This window comes from Arvicanthis niloticus, chromosome 2, assembly GCF_011762505.2.
Source record: "Arvicanthis niloticus isolate mArvNil1 chromosome 2, mArvNil1.pat.X, whole genome shotgun sequence".
Taxonomy (NCBI): Eukaryota; Metazoa; Chordata; class Mammalia; order Rodentia; family Muridae; genus Arvicanthis; species Arvicanthis niloticus.
The window spans coordinates 43,534,407-43,552,686 of NC_047659.1; the positions used below are offsets into that span (position 1 = coordinate 43,534,407).

At 37.1% G+C, this 18,280-nt stretch overlaps 1 protein-coding gene and 1 pseudogene across 4 annotated transcripts in view; one reads left to right on the forward strand and one right to left on the reverse strand.

The window, feature by feature from the left end:
* The window catches only part of B3galt1 (beta-1,3-galactosyltransferase 1), a 549,878-nt gene that overhangs the window by 335,411 nt on the left and 196,187 nt on the right, over window positions 1-18,280 (forward strand). The window lies entirely within an intron of this gene.
* On the reverse strand, window positions 7,111-8,146 carry LOC117704645 (glyceraldehyde-3-phosphate dehydrogenase pseudogene; annotated as a pseudogene).

Genomic DNA, 18,280 nt, shown 5'->3' on the forward strand with positions numbered 1-18,280 from the left:
ATGTCTATGAAGGATAAAGTGAAATTGGTGGCAGGATAGCATAGGAGATTGGAGCAGATGAGAAACACCTGGATGGCTGCTGACATCGGGTGTCATGCTACACCACAAATGCAGAAGAAATTTGAATTAGATGGCCCCAGTTGTTTTATATCATGATGTGAATATGCTACTTTATTATAAAATGGAACAGTAAGAGACAAACAAAATTGGAGCTGACAAAATAGCCCAGCAGTTAAAAGCACTGCCTATTCTTCCATAAGGACCCAGGTTTGGGTCATGGAACCCACATGGTGGCTCACAACCATCTGTATCTCCAGTCCCAGAGACTCCAACACCTTCTTGTGGACTCCATAGGATCTACTGCAGCTTGATGCCAAATTGATGTCAATAGGCTGTGCTGCCTTCTGAGGCCATGGTGGTTTCTGTGGTCCAGGAAACATCTGATGGCCTTATCTGTGTGTGTGGTCCAACTGCAATAGGGAATTATGTTTGTGGACTGTACTACTGACAGAAACCATGTGGAGGCCCATGATTTATGCCCCCTCTGACTGTGAAAAGCAAGACAGATAATTTTGCTGTGACATTGATGGCTGTAGATGCAGTTAAGAGGAGGGACATGGAAGGCTTCTTGACAACCCCCTCTCCCCACCCAACTAAACAGCCTAGACATTAAGTCACCGAAGAAAAATTTTCAAAAGAGTATCCTAATGATACCGAAGTGTAATGCCCCACAATTGATGGCTCTTGTCAGAGGTGTGGGAGGGGAAGGACTTAGTTCTATTTAAGGGGCAGGCCAATGAGAATTTGACCATCCTCCAGTGAGTATATAGATAATACAAAGTGGACCTTTTTTTCCTTACTTTTATTTTTAACTTTTTTTTGTAGTGGGGAGGGGATTACAACAATGAGGGTAAGACATGGAAGGGTTGGGAAGACTGGGAAGGGTGCATGATACGAAACTCCCAGAGAATCGATAAAGATGCTATGTGGAGGAGAAAAAAAGAACAAAAGAAAACATTACTGTAATTAAAATAACAAAGGAAATCACAATAAAAACAGATGTGTACTTCAAAAGTTAAAATCATGAAACTTCTCTAAAACCTTTAGTTAGGAAACAGAACTACGTCAGTTTCATGTACTTTTAAGTTTGTAATTTCTTGTTTTATTTAGAAAATTAATTGTTGTCCTTTGCCAGCAGCTTTGGCTCCAAGTATCAGTGTGCCTACTACAGGGTAGTTCAGTATTTATAATTAGACAGAAGCCTTGGGCAAGTAAGCAGTCATTGGGAAGTTTCAATGCTGAGTTCTTAACCAGAGAAAGTACGAAATTTTATCAAAATCAAACATCAGAAAAGCTTGACAGTATACGTGTTGGAAGTTTTTGTACACCCTTGTGGGTTACTAATTTTACTCATTGGTTCTTCAACATCACCTTAAACAATATTGACTCCTCATGTGCAAATCCACACAAACTGTGCAGAGCAGGAGAAAGGGATTTGAAGCAACACCTATTCCATGTGGATGACAGGCAGAAAATACAAACCCTAAATAAGCCAACTTGTGCCCTCTCTTGCTGCATGATAAAGAAAAGAATCATTTGTAAAAAGACCATTTCAACCACTGCATGTGGACAGTATTTCTTTAGTCCACTGCCTGCTGATGTAGGGCTCTTTGTCACTGATGCTCTTCTGGTCTTGCCATGTCAGATACAACTGAATCTCAGAGTATTTAAGAGGGAGAGAGATCCACCCTCTTTACTAGTGTGGAGAAAAACCTATCTGCTTCTGCTAATGCATAACGATTAGTAGTGATGGTTACACCCTCTTTACTAGTGTGGAGAAAAACCTATCTGCTTCTGCTAATGCATAACGATTAGTAGTGATGGTTACACCAATATAAGCTCTAACTGCTCCCTGAATACAGTGTTTAGTCCATTCTCAAGAGCTCTTGATCTAAATCTAATCTGGTATCCACCCACTAAGCTTATCTTCAATGGCAAGCAACTGTCCTCCACCACTGGTAAAATGCTAAGGTGTGTCTACTTGTAAACTAGGCAGCATTTCAGAAGTTTACTGGCAGTCCTTGGCAGAGAAATGTTTATGCAAGTTCAGGACGTGGAGTTTACCAATTGAGTATTTAGAATAGTCTCTAACTACAATTTTTTTAGACAAAGACACAACCTTGGAAGGTGCTGTTACAAGAAGCTGTCTCTATTTTTCCATTTACCTTTCCTAGTTTATTTGTTTATGGAGAAAGGAAGGATGATGTGTGTACTGCAGTGTGTACTTGGCCCGGGTTTGAAGTGTCTAAGAGTAGTAGGTTACACTAAAGAAGAATTTTAATGAAATTAAGCTCAAAGGAGATCTAGTAGAAGGAAGAAATTTGTAATTCTCTAATGCGAAGGTATGTGGAGAGAAGATTCTGTTGTGTAATTTGCATTTTGGGATCTCAGGAGCCTGAGGGCTTTCCATATCCTAGTTGCTTGCATATTGCTAGAATGATTCATGAGGAGGGGATGTGGATCTGTGAAGAATCTACCAAAATATTAACTGAGAGTTGAGAGCTTTGACATTTCTTTCATTGTGCATGTGAGTTCCACCTGCTGTGTGCAGAAAATGCTGGTTATTCCACTACCCTCCCCCCCCACCCCCATTTGCTTGTCTGGTAGGTAACCAATGTACTGACTGGAAGATCCCTGACAACATTTTCTTTATCTGCAGATCACATGGGTTTTACATAATTACACCATGGCTGCTACCTGGGTTACTGATCCTATGAGCATGGCACATTGTGAGATGGACATTTTAGAAAGGCAAAAAAAAAAAAAAAAAAAAGTGAAAATATGTGTAGCTGAAAAAATAAATAAGGAAACTAGGAAGAATTTTCAAGAATGCCCCATCACATTTGCAAATCTGATAAATAGCCTCTGAAGAATTGTTCCTGATAGCTTGTCATTGCTAATACAATTCATAGCCTTTAGATGTGTGTTTGATCAAGTGGAGTGAAAAGGAAAAGAAATATACTATAATTTCTGTTTTCTTCATAGTTCAATGAAACTTAAATTCACAGTACAGAATGGACAGTGACAGTCACCATCATCACTCTCCCTCCAAATTAGCTAATTTAATAACTAGAGAATATTCTTTTACATCTGGAAAGCAATATTGTCACCCTCTTATCCCTCAATTACAATGTGTGAAATCTTGTTAGAATTTTATTGAAAATGCTTTTATAGTTCGTTGTGTATCATTCCCTCCCAGAGCAACTTCTGTAAAATACTATGGCAGAGGCCGAACTCTATAGAAAAGCCCACTGCATAGCAACATTAGCACATGCCCCAGGAAAATCAATCTGTATAGAATGATTGCTTCAAACTGGTGAATAGCTTCTGTCTGGATGACCACACCCACACTCACACCATTACAGTAATTCTAAACTGTGCTTCTAGAATAAGGACTTCCTAGCCTCAGTCCTGCTGATGCTTGGGACAGGACAAGTCTATGATTATTTATGAATATTACTTATATTCATAAATATAAATATATAAAATTATTATTATAAATTTATGGTATTTAGAATTTAGCATAATTCTTAGCTCTGGGTACAAAACAAGTCACCTCAAAAATGTGGCCAAAACAATTTTCTTTAAGCTGTGCCTGTGCATATACTTGTGATCCAGCTACTCATGAGGCAGAATAAAATAATTAAAAATTTAAGGCCTACATAAGCCACAGAACAAGTTCTTCCCCATACAAGACAACTTACTGAGGACTTTTCTCAAAACAAAAGGTAAAATTATGGCTAGTTGTGTGCCTTAATGATGAAGTACTTGTCTACCATGCATGCACAAGACTCTAAAATCAATCCCAAATAATCCAAAGTCAACCCAGATTAAGGAACATTATTGAACTGGAAATAGGCCCTGGAAGAATCCATCTCACCCATGTGATAATGATTACCAGATAAGATGCCAGAAAATCAGGGTGATAGGAGCCTTCTGATTTTATGCTCCATTGCTGCAACATGAAACTATGCTCTGTGTTAATTTAGTATCAGATCTGGGCTTAAAGACAAGAAATATGACATTTACTTTTCTTCTCCTATATTTTCTATAAGGGGAAATGTTAAACCTTCATCATGCTGAACAAAATAAGCCAGGCACAGAAAGACTAATAAAACAATTTGTCTCCCTTAGAAGCAAACTAAAGGATAGCAACACAAAAACACAAAATGAAAGCGGAAAAGGGATGTGAATGATTTTTTCTTGAGTAGATGTTAACAAATATCTATATAACCCAGATGAGATACTCATAACTAACCAAAAAAAGGATTCTGCTCAAGTGTAGTGTAAAGAAGCAGTCGGTTTACTGGGGATATTTACAGACATGTGTGTAGGGATCCCTTACAGGAACATAGATGACTCCAAGTCAGCTTCATCACCAAAAGCAAAACAAAATAAAAACACAAACAAACAAACAAAATAAGCAAAAATCTTGGAGTGGGAGATGCTTTGTGAAAACTATACCCCTAACGCTCTCTGCACTACTTGCTGAGAGCTCAAAAATCAGAGTCTCTTTTTTTATTGGATATTTATTTACATTTCAAATGTTATCTCCTTTTGCTGTTTCCCTTCATAATCTCCCTACTCCACCTCTCCTCTCCCTGCTTCTATGAGGTTGTTCACCTACCCACTCACCCACTCCCACCTTCCTGCCCTGGCATTCCCCTACACTGGGGCACTGAGCTTTCACAGAACCAAAGGCCTCTCCACCCATTAATGCCCAACAAGGCCACCCTCTGCTACATATGTGGCTGGAGCATATGTACTCTTCGGTTGCTGGTTTAGTCCCTGAGAGCTCAGGGCGGGGGGTGAGGGGGTGGGCGACAACTTATCTCTGGCTACACCAATTAAGAAAACTATTGTATTAAAAGAGTGCTATTCATATATGTGGAATAATTGAATCCCTCAAGCATGTGGATTTTCAGAACTTTGACTTTTAAGAGCCACAGAAAACCCAACTTCATGTAACTCCACTTCAGTGCTCTTAGACATCTCTCAACTGATAACTTCTCCCATTAGCTTCCTTAGTTTAAGATTCAGTGTAGGCTGCTTTCATACAGACCAGTTGTTGTCAATCTTCCTAATGGCCTCAATACAGTTCCCCATGTTGTGGTGAACCCCAGACTTAAATTATTTGGTGCTACTTCATAATTGTAATTTTGATACTTTTATAAATTAGACTGTAAATATCTGCTATGCAAAATATCTGACATGTGCACCCCCCCCCCACCTTGGGGTCATGACCTACAGGTTAAGAACCAATGATAGACAAACTCCTAAAGAGAACTAGCTGCCCAATGATATTCTCAAATCTACAGTGATGAAGTGAGAGCTTCTCACAAAAGCAAGTGTTGTCATGTTTGGATAACATTCAAAATATTTAATAACTTCTGAGTCTCGGAAACAATGTGTTGAGTTTGAGTGAAAGGCTGTTCCTGAAATCATAAGTGGAATTTTAGAACCTTGAATAAGGAACTGAGGCTATTTACTCATTTAATTATGCCCAATAACATGCAATGTTTCCTATATTATATTTGTGTAATTTTAAGTGTTGATAGGTAGTACTTTCAGAGGATATGATAGTTTCACAATAATGTTGGCTTTATTGATAAGGTATATTGGATACAGCCACATTATTTTATTTAATTGTTTCAGAAAACTTGTTATTCCCTCTTGTGAAAACTTGCCTTTTTCTTCTTTGATTCCCAAAGATTTCAAACTGTCCTTCAAAATCCTATGTTCCTTCATGTTAACCCTATGAACCATCAAACCATCTACTGATTGACACAATTGAAAGGCCTAATTATAAATTGGCTTGTTTAAATAAAAGAAAAAGGAACATGAAGAATAATACACCAAAAACATCAAATTCTACAAATTCTACAGTGAAATAAAAAATGTAATACAAATGTAATACAAATGCAAAATACTTTGCATTTATAACCTGAAGTCTAGCCCTGGAAGTTCATAGCCTCCCTGGAACATGTTCACGCGATTTCTATTTGCCTCAACAACACACTGGAGAACGATGCCAAGATCAAGCCTTCTGATTTAAAGAGAGACCAGAAACAATACAATAATTGAATGGTAGACTCCAAGTGTGAAATCAGTTTTACTGATGCACTTGTTCAAAAGTCCAAGTCATTGGTGTCAAATCTCTTCATCTAAAGAAAGAAGGACAATCCCTTGCCTATGGACACCATCACTATTGTATTAAGATTTACAAATAACAAATGATTGTATTGTGTGGAGAAATTTTTTACAATCTCAGAAACGGTTATAAGGTGCTGAAGGTCTCTTATTTATGAATAAGAAAAATACTAGAAAATTATCTAAATTGAATAATTATTAGATTATTTTATTGCAAATCTATTATGTTTGTTGCACTAGTTCTTCAGATCTACTTGAAGGGCTAGAAAACACCAATATATTCTACTGAGATGTATCAAGAGAATATGTATTTATATTTGTGAATTGGTGTATGTTAGGACATTTATGATAAAAATATTTAATGAAACAGCCCAGTCTCCAGAGAGCAAAAACAGTAGGAATTAGAGAACCTGTACAAGTAAAGAACCTGAATGCTAGGTAGAACGAAAAGACCCATGGGAACACTGTGGGACTCTGGGCAAAGAGCCCCTTTGTACTGGCAGACCTGAGGGAAGGCTCTGTGGAGAAGGCAACTGGCAAAGGGTATGAGATTTTAGAGGAAAGACAGTGGGAAATCAAGTTGCATCTGGTTTTTATGAGCCATAAACGGTATTTATATTTATAGAATTTGCATACAATAAATATATAAATATATAGCCTCTATAGTATATATAATTTATAATTATATATTATATTTATTCACATAATGATATAAATATAAATAATTACAAATTTTATTTTTGCAAGGTGAAGCAAATGTTTATTGATGGTATTTAAGAGAATAGGGAGGACTCCCTAGGCCCTTCCTGTTGTTATGGGGTCTGGGAAGGAAATTGTGAGGGAGATGCTCAGTGTTGGGGACAGGGACTCCTCAGCAACCGACAACCTCTCTCTTGCTCTCAGTGTCATTGCTGGGGTGGGTGGTCCAGGGTTTCTTACTTTTTGGAGGCCATGTAGGCCATGAGGTCCACGACCCTGTTGCTGTTGCCATACTCATTGACATACTAGAAAATCAGCTTTACAAAGTTGTCATTGAGAGCAATGCCAGCCCCAGCATCAAAGGTGGAAGAGTGAGAGTTGCTGTTGAAGTCGCAGGAGACAACCTGGTCCTCAGTGTAGCCCAGGATGCCCTTCATAGACCCTCAGATGTCTGCTTTACCACCTTCTTGATGTCATAATACTTGGCAGGTTTCTCCAGGCAGCATGTCAGACCCACAGTGGATACACTGGGGGTAGGAACACAGAAGGCCATGCCAGTGAGCTTCATGTTCAGCTCTGGGATGACCTTGCCCACAGCCTTGGCAGTGGCAGTGGATGCTTGGATGATGTTCTGGTCAGCCCTACAGCCATCACGCCACAGCTTTCCAGAGGGGCCATCCACAGTCTTCTGAGCAGCAGTGATGGCATGGACCATGGTCATGAGCCCTTCCATGATGCCAAAGTTGTCATGGATGACCTTGGCCAGGGGGAGCAGTTGGTGGTGCAGGATGCATTGCTGACAATCTTGAGCAAATTGTCTTATTTCTTATGGTTCACACCCATCACAAACATGGGGCCATCAGCAAAGGGGGCAGAGATGATGACCCTTTTGGCCCCACTCTCCAAGTAGTCCCCAGCCTTCTCCATGGTAGTGAAGATGCCAGTGGACTCCACGACGTACTCAGCACCAGCATCACCCCATTTGATGTTATCGGAATCTTGCTCCTGGAAGATGGTGATGGGCTTCCCGTTGATGACAGGCTTCCCATTCTCAGCCTTAACTGTGCCATTGAATTTGCCATGGTGGAGTCATACTGGAAAAGTAGAGCATGTAGTTGAAGTCAATGAAGGGGTCGTTGATGGCAACAGTCTCCACTTTGCCAAGTGCAGAGCTGAAGGCAGCCCCAGTCACCAGGCACCCAATACAGCCAAATCCATTCACACTGACCTTCACCATTTTGTCTACGGGACGAGCCTGGCACTGCACAAGAAAATGAGGTTGTCTCTGGGAACGGGGAGGAGCGGAAAGCCCAAATTATATTTTATATATTTTACATTTATATTTTAGTAGATTTTCAGGTTTATATATTTAATATGTATATTATTTTGTAATATATGACATATAAAAGTATGTTATATAGTGTATATTTTATATAATATATGTTACTTATTACATACTTATTAATACATATATAATATTTTATATTACATAGTATATTTATATGCCATTATTTATTGTGAATATAAAAACAATTGAAAGACAGAAGTTCTCCTCTCCTACTTAGTAAAGATGTAAGTATCCCTCACCATTATACTCTGTGACTTTGGAAACCATACTTTCTGATAATCAGTTTAAATCTTCTCATTCCATCCTTCATGCCCAATTAATTAGTCAGATACTGAAAGAACAAACTGGAACAAGCTAGCACTGTGCACTAGACATTGTCTTTAGTGGATGGTTATTAAGTAAATACTTACAAAATTAACACCAACACTTTTACATTGCCTCCAAAAGTCTAATAAATATTTTTAAGATGCTATTAATTCACCAATTATTTAATGAATATTAGATAATAATGAATATTAGATAATTCAGAGTAGTCACAAAATTTATCCAGTTCAGAATTTCCTGGTTTCATATGTAGAATTCAAAATATACTTAAATATTGTTGTCTAAGAAACTTTTTGAGTGAACTATTAATAATTATCTCTCAAAATCAGAAAAATGTCCCTAGTACACTGCTAAACAAAGATAAAAAGTAATTATAGATCACTAAAACATCAAGTATGCAGAATTAATCCTTATAGATAGTATAAGTTAGATATTAACTAGATCTGATTTCAACTGTTCTGTTTTTTTCTATTTTCTCACTGAAATTAACCAGTAATTAAAATTATTGTTTTAATTAAACAGCTATACTAATTAGCAGAAAACAGCTAGGGAGCTAGAAGAACTACCGATTACCAGGATTTAAAAACTGAGTGCCTCTAATAATGGTATTGAGGAATTGGGAAACGTGCATCCATAGTCAGGACTTTATGAGTGAAAATCAGGTAGATTTACATGTTATTAAGATGGTACCTGCCAACAATCTGTTCAGAAATACCCACTAGAGTTATAGAGCAAGAATTTGTCTTTCCTTATTAGGGGGAAGTTAATGAGATGAAAACTCAGTCTCTGTCCCTCTGTTTTTCCTAGCTCATCACAGATATATGTATCGTTCATTTTCTGGAGAAAATGTTTAGTAAATGTTCCATGTTATTTCATGCAATCCAAAGACTATCGCGTATAAATGTATTAGTAACATAAAACAGACAAATAATGGGCACGGGGCCATGTCTGAGCTGAAAATATTTTGATGAAATCTGCTGAGAAGATTTTGATAAATAACAAATATTTGAACTAGCCAAAGAGCCCATCAGGGGTGTATCTGTTCAGTGCTATATAGAGCCAGGTTGACTGATCGGAGTCTACAACAGTCTGCTTTGAACATATGCAAATGACATCTGGGAATGGATTATAAATATTCTGGACATAACAATAAAAATATTAGGCCAAAGAAATGAAGAACTAAAGAAGAGAACTAAGATTAGTCTCACTTTAAAAATACTGATTTTTAAAAAGAATTAGGATATTTAGCTCTTTTGAAATCTTGGACAATGTGACATTAAATGTAAAATATTTACCAAGTTATTTTTTTTAAATTGCTTCTGATATATAAGGCAAAGCTGTTATATATCACTTCCTGAAATTACCTTTGACTGGTTTTCAAGATAAGCAGCTGCCCTGGGACCTGATACTGAAAGTGTTTTCAGAAATTACAGACAGAAAACTGCCTCAAGCATCTTGTCCAGGACTATGGTCTGCACCTGCCAGAGAAAACCCTGTGCACCTTGATGGCCGGGCTCTGGTGTAATGCAGGCACAAGGGTCTTCTTGCTTCCGGCATGCTTTACTCTCTTCCATTTTCTACACTATGTGAACTAAAATGGTTTCTGTTTGGAAACATTAAAGTCAAAGCAAGCAATGAACTCGATTCCCTGTTCACCAGGGCAGGAGGAACTGAACGGTTGGAGAACAGTTTTATGTTACTTTGACTCACTGTGGTGCTCTGAGCCCTATTTTTACAGCAGATAGTTTATGAGACATCTTTATACTCCTCAAAGAAACTCAAAGATAAGCCAGCTGACTATTTCAATGAAGTGAATATAATGCGATATAAAGAATGTGATATAAAGAAGAGCGTGAACCTGATGGAGCTGGACAACACTGAAACCATAACAAAGTCATCAGACATGGCACTGTGCAGGGGAAGTGCCAGGTAGGGTCTTGTCAGTTCAGCAGGCACAAATAAAGACTAACTTCAGTCACAGTCCCATCAATCCTACCATCATCTGTGATATTTTCTTCAAAAGCAGTGAACAACTCCTTTTAGGGTATAAATATATATAAATTTTATTATATATGTGTATATAATATACATATTACAAGAAACATATATGTACATATTCATATTCAGTAAATATATAATAATGCAATTTATATGTATTCAGTATATATTGTAATATTATATATGCTATCTATATTTATAGTCTATACAAAATGCCTCCCACTTTTACATAACAGCTCTGTTCTTGAGCAATAGAGAATTTGTTAACGCCATGCCATGAATTTCTATGTGAAAACATGTTTACAACTTCAGTAATTATAACTGAGTTATTCACCTTCAGGAATCAGCGTGGAATTGTAGTATTTGCATTGCAATGTGCCTAGGACCCTATCAGCAACCTCTCTCGTTTTATGGCAATTAATCCATCTCCACAGATTCCCACAGCATCCCCAGCCCCAAGTCATGAAAGCTAGAGACACTGTTGAGAGCCATACCTGCAACTCAGCATGACACTTTATCACCCCTCATTCAGCCCTGCTCCATTCCCAGCATGGCCAAGGCACACTCACACCTCCTCCTGCCTGCAGGAATGCTAAGCAAGTCTTCTGGCTGCCTGGTCCCCATCAAGGATCCTGGGGAACTGGAACATTTGCTGCTCTGTGCACATCTTTTCTGTTCTTACCTTTCCTTTTGACAAATCATTACTTACAAACCCAACATTCGAAAAAGTGTAAAAAAAAAAAATTATCACCAAAGATCTTTTGAAAAAAAAATATTCTCAAAAACATTTGATGGGAAATGGAAAGTCTCAAAAAAAAGCAGCAAGTCCTCAAAGTGAAGAAGGGCTTGCTTTTTCATACGTGAGTGTATAAAGGCTTTCAGAACCGCAGATGCATCTGTTGTGTGGGGAAATCTCTATTTTATTTATCATCTCCCCTGATCCAAGTTCCATTTATTAATATTCATGAAATGTTTAGAATGCCTGTTCCAGGCATGGTGTAAGTTTGCTAAATAATTAAATAAGCACTCAAAGTTATTCTGAAATCGAACCTAACAATATTTTTCTTTGATTTAAAGCTTTGGTGGATTTTGACTTTGAATTTAGATATTTTTAAAAGAAGTCAAATATACAGATAATAGAGAATAAATAATGGTTACTAGAGACCCAGTGTAGAATAGGCAGGAAGTTGGGGTAAAAGGACACAAAGTAGCAGTTGTGTACATGAACAAGCAGAAAGATCTTAAGCCCATGGGCTGCACAGGCAACAGTGATGTATTTGTATCCAAGATTTTGGTTTAATGGGTAAATTATGCTGCCATTCCCATGAGTATGTGAGGTCATTTGAATATATTAATATATGTATGTCATGACATGCTATGTGCATTAAATCTTATGTGCCATACCATTTATTTTGAAAGTATTTGATGTCTACCCCATGCCCCCACATGTGTGTATAGACGTCTGCATATGTAATCACACTTGCATGTAAAAGCCAGCAGTATAAGTCTAGTATCTCCCTCAACCTCTCTTCATCTTATTTTCTGAGACAGGTTGGTTGCTCATCCAACACCGAACCCACTGATTCATCTGGGCCTGACTGGCTTGTGAGATACAGTGGTCTACCACGCTCCACTAGGATTGCTAGGCACTAGGATTATATGTGCTTGCCACTACTCCAGGATTTTTACATAGATACCGAAGAAACAGCTTTTCTGGCTTATTTAGCGAGTACATTACCAATCAAGCCAACTCCCTTAGCTCCTGAAAGTCATTTTTAAGGAACAAATCTGTTAAAGGAAAAAAATCTATATCAATCCACAATACAGACTGTGATGTCCAGCAATTATTCTGGTCAATGTTAAGCCACGTTGTCCTAGTTATATTCAGTTGCTGTGATAAAATACACAGACTAAAAGGCAACTGAAGGAGAGATGACTTATGTGACTTGCAGTTCCAGGCCACAGACTATCACTGAGGGCAGTCATGGAAGCAACTCAAACAGAGGCTTGAAGTAGCAACCCCAGAAGAATTCTGTTTTCTTGATGACTCCCTCACAGGCTTTTGCTTAGATAGCCGTCTTACACGACCCAGGACTACCTTGCCTTGTGGTTTCTCTCACAACAGCCCAGGTCCTCAAAAATCAGCTAATAACCAAGACAGTCATCTACAGACATGCCCACAGACCAGGCTGACCAGGGAAATCTCTTATTTGAGACTTACTTCTCAGGTAACTGGAGACTATGTCAAATTGACAAGTTAGTAACTAGGACATGTCTATATAATGATAGTCTTTTAAATTTATAACAGAGCTGAAATTTTACTATGCCTTCCCCATGTTTAGATACACATATACTACTACGTTGCAATTGTGTTCCAGTACTCAGTATAAAAATATACAGATTCATAGCCTAGGTGAAATAGGCTGTGCCACAGAGCCTCACTGGACAGTAGGCTGTATGACCCATTTTTACAGGAGAGATGACACAGAAAACAAAATAGGCCAATAAGCTGCCTATCAGTATGTTCCCTCATAATTAAATGATGTTAGACTGTGTATTAAAGAAGCAAAAACATCTCTGCCGTGGCTTAGTCCTGTGTCATCTTTGCCCTGTAAATGTCTGTAGCACTGCCTGCAGTAATTCTTCAGAACTGTCTACCATAAGGAAAGCATTGCCTCAAGCTTTTGTGACAAGCTTTTTGACTCTTGATTCTAGAATCTACCTATCAAAAGGTCTTGTTCAATTGTAGCATCCAACCACTCCTTGATGGGAAGATTCAATGGAGGGTCTCTCATGTCTCTGACTTCTGTTCCTGTGTTTCCATTTCTACTTTTCCATAATCTTATCACCTGCCATCCAGATAAGCACCCCACCCATCTCCTACTCTCTCAACTTTACATAGTCAATCTCTTTATTTTCCATCTCTCTCTACTCTGACAGAATCTATTATAGATTTCACCATGGTGGCCTGCATTAACTAAGAGTTTGCAAATGACCGGGAACAGTTCCAAACACAGTCCTGATTTTAAGGTGTGTCTTCTACATAGTAATTCTGTGAGAGGGGTATTAATATCATCATTTTATAGACTCTGATGACCTGGAGATAGAAGCACCTGAGTTTAGATATCCAAAGAGATCATTGTGTATTTTGAAAATTAAATTTTAACACTAGCTCATTTCATCTATAATGCAGGCTGCTTGAAACACATGTTCTTTCTTACTGCGCCCTACCCCAGTACCCAACAAACCTAAGAAATGCTTTGAAAGAATGAACATTAGTGCAGCTTCATGAATTCAACACAGTGAGGGTCTTAAACTCAAAAATTCAAAACATGACTAATGGCTTTCCTATAACAATTTCTCCTTTTTCCAGTTCTCACTGCCTTCTTATTAATTGATAAAACTAAGAATGCTAGATCACAATACAGCAGCTTGAAGCTCCAGTGATAACAGAAATTGAAAATATTTAAAAGTAATCTCAAGCAACATGCTAATAATTACTTTGTGAATAAACTTTCCAAAGCTTATGCGATACAGATCTACCCATTCGATATATGCATTTATATTTTAGTTATTATTTTTAAGTAGGACTTTTTTCCCCTATAAAATAACATTTTAAAAAATTGAGGCAGATTCTTGAGTATGTAACACAGGCTCACCTCAAATTTGATATCTTTCTGCCTGAGCCTCCTGAGTGTTGGTTGGGATTACAAATATATGTTAGCACACCAGGCTTGTATATAACATCTTAAAGAGTAACAGACACATGTGTTTCTACTTTTATTTCCCAAAGACATAGGTAAGAATTAAATCTAAATCACAGTTGTTTCTAGTCTTTGAATCTTATTCTTTTCACCCACCGGCTCACGGCATCTGTAATCTCCTCTCACTGTCCTCCTGAGATGTTCTTGAAGTCCTTCAACCTGAGTCTGCCTTGTACTAACTAGTCAAGCCACACTGAATGAAGTCACTTACTTTTTCTGAACATCCGTTTTCTGGCATTTATAAGGAGATTTTAATGGATTCAGTATCTGGAAAATATTTAAGTTAATGCCTAGCTTAGTGTATTTTAAGGACATTTTTGATAGACATGGAAGAGAATCCATATCTCTGTCAGTTCAGTATTAGCCAGTGGCCTGTATTTTTTAACTTTCCTGTTTTTATAGAATGCAGCATATGTTGCTGATCACTCACATTCATAAACATAAATTCCTTCTACTTAATAAATCACATCGATGAATGTCTAGCTTTTGTTTTCCGCTGTTCTTTGGTGAAACCTTGGAGCTTGGTATTCATTTAAAAGCTAATTGATTTCTTTCCTCACTTGGGCAATTCATTGGAATTACACACTTTCGATATAGAATTAGTTTTATATAAATATTGTTTTGATATCTAACGGTTCAGTAGGCAGATCATAAGTAAATAGACCAGAAGGGACATGGGAAGAAAAGGGTTTGATTCATTTTACAGCTTGTAGTCCATCATGCAGGACCATGAGGGCTGGGATCTGAAGGCAGAAGCTGAGGCAGAAAGAATGAAGAAATTCTGCTGACTTTTCTTCTGCCTGCATTTTTAAAGACTCTTTTATAAACAAAATCCTCTATATACAATCAGTTTTGATCATATTCTTTCCCTTCTTCTAACTCTTTCCAGATCCTACCCATATTCCTAACTACCCACCCTACTTCATGCTCTCTCTTTTTCTCTCCTTCCTTCCTTCCTCCCGCTCTCTCTCTCCTTTTTCCCTCCTAAAAAAAAACATAAAACAAAAGCCAAAACAAACAAGCCACAAAAATAATACTATTAATGATAATAAATGCAACCCATTTTATATTGGTCAATTACTCCTCAGCAAGGATCCAACCACAGAGTGAAGTTGATATGCCCAGAGGCACTCCTTTGGAAACAAGTGACTTTTCTTTTTCTGGCATGTATCAATTACAAACGACTTTGTGGTTAGGCATGGGACTTTGTGTCTTCTCTACATTGGGATTTCATCAGGTTTGATCTAAAGCAGATCTCGTGCATGCTGTCACAGTCTCGTGGCGCAGAAGTGCGTCAGTGCTGCTGTGTCTGGTACACGCTGTTACAATGGAGTCATCCAGCATCTCTGATTCTTACAGTCTTTCTACCTCTTCTTCCAGAGAGGTCCCTGAGGCTTGAAGGAAGAGTTTGATAAAGACAACTAGCATATGGCTGAATACTCATGACAAAGTGAAAGCAAAAGCAGACAACAAACAAACGAACAAAACCAATCCAGGAAAACATTGTCCAGTGGCGGGCTTCGCTGTTCATGACCATATACTGAAAGACCGTTTTCTGATGAAGGTTCAAAGATCCTCTGATGAAGTTCTTCTGTGCCCTGTTGTAGAGCTTCCGTGTTCTTTCTAAGTTCTGTGAGTTTCGTGTTCTGATTTTCCTTTGTTTGGTTGAGCCAAAAATCTGTCCATCTTGTTTATAGTTTTCAATCTTATTTATATTCTCAAAGAACCAGCTTACACATATTGTGTCATTGCATTATTTTCTTTGTTGCAATTCTATTAATTTTTGTTTTCCTTATTTCTTGCCATCTACTGAATTTGGGCTTTATTCATTCTTGCTTTCTACAATTCTTGAATTGCATAAGAAATTTGACTCTTTCTGATTTTTTAATGTAGACACTTAGAGATATAAATTTTCCTTTCAGAGTTGTATTTAATGTGTTCCAGAGGTTTTGTTTTATTGTTTTATTTTCACTTATTTTTATGATTTTTTAAAAATTTCTTTCAAATAGTTATAGTTCAGGAATAAGTTGTTCAATATCCATGAGTTTATGCACTTAGATTTAATTTGTTTGCTATTTTAAGTTTCATTAAATAATGGTTGGATGAGGTACATGGAGTTATGTCAGTTTTTTCACACTTGTTAAAGTTTGTTTTATGTCTCAGGATATGCTCTATTTTCTAGAACCTTCCGTGGATTGCTGAGTAAGATGTCTAGGGGGAGGGTAGAATATTCTATAGATATGTGAGCTTTATTTGATAAAAATTTTCTCTAATTACTTTTTCTACATATGATCTATCAGATAAAGGAAATGTTGAAAATCACCTATTTTAGGATTGATGTTAAGCTGTGTCTTTAATTTTTAAAGGCAGAATGTATTATTTATTTATGTTAAGCCGTATCTTCAATTCTAATGGCAGAATTTATTTGTTTGTTTGTTTGTTTGGAAATTGGTATCCAGAGTTTAGTGTGTATATGCTTAGTATTAGAATATGTTCTTGACTACCAGATCCCTTGTTCACTTGTCTCTTCTGATCATATTTTTTTAATGCCTATTTCGTCAAATATTTGGATAGCAACTCCTTCTCTCCTTCTGATCCCATTTGTTTGGAATAGTTTTTCAACCTCTTCACTTTAAAGTGGTGCCTAAGTTTAAAGTTAAATTGATTAGACAATTAAGGCCATTAATATATACTTTTTATTTCATTAATTATAGCTTCATTTGTTTTCTTTATAAAGTTTCTTGGCTGTGTTTATTTCTCTCTTCAGTTTAAAGTATTGCTTCCAGTATTCTCTTTAAGGTAGTTTTGGTGGACATGGTTGCTTTTTTATGCTGTTTGTATCATGTAAAGTTCTTCCTTCTCTGTTCATTGTGGAAGGTTGTTTTGCTATGTACAGTAATATAACTTGGGAGTCATGGTATTTTAGAACTTCGAATGCATTGTTCCAGGTTCTTCTGGCTTTCAAAGTTTCCATTGAGAAAGTAACTGTTAATTTCATGGGTTTTCCTTCATATATGACTTATTTGTGGGGGGCGGGGGGGTGAGGTTTTTTATTTCTCTTGTAATTTTCAGAACTTTTCATTGTATTTAGTGTTTTATCTATGATGTTCTGGAGGGAATTGCGTTTTTCTGGTCTTGTCTAATTGTGTCTGTATATGCTTCTTGCATCTATCTTTATTGGTATTTTTTCATTGGGGGAAGTTTTCTATTATGATCTTCTTGAAAATCTTGTTTGTGCCATTGACCTTGGGTTCTTGTCGCTCATCCATGCCTATAGTTTGGAGATTTGGTCTTTCTATAATGTCCCATGTTTCTTGTGTGTTCCTTTCTTGTTTAATTTTTTTCATATTCTTTGCTTCTCCTGTCTAGTTCCTCTACTTTATCTTTAAGTCTTTATGTTCTTATCTTCAACTTAGTCCATCCTACTTGCAAGGTCTATTCTAGGTGTAAAGCTCTTTCTTGAATTTTCTTGTTGGGTTACTGAGTTTTTCAATTCCATCATCTCAGCCTGAGTTCCCTTTAGTATTTCTAACTCATTACTACATTATGATTTCACCCCCTGAATTCTATTATTTTCATTCATGTTTTTATTTCTTGACATCCTTCAGACATTTATTGCTAACCTCTTGAATTTTAATGAAGTGTTTGTTCATGCCTTCTTTGAACTCCTTAAACTCTTTGATAAAGTTTGTGTCTACTCTTTTAAATTCTGCCCTGATATTTGTCTAGGTAATGATCTCTGGATGACTTTTTTTTATACGATTGGTAAGGTATAAAACCTGCTATCTTGGCCATTCATATTTTGCTTTTGTTTTGTGATGTGGTTTTTACAATCATTTAAAAAAATCTATGGCTAACCAACTTACTTGAACTAATATCTGCAAAGTTGTTATAATTCTTGTCATAGGTTAACTAGAAAGCATAACACATATAACAA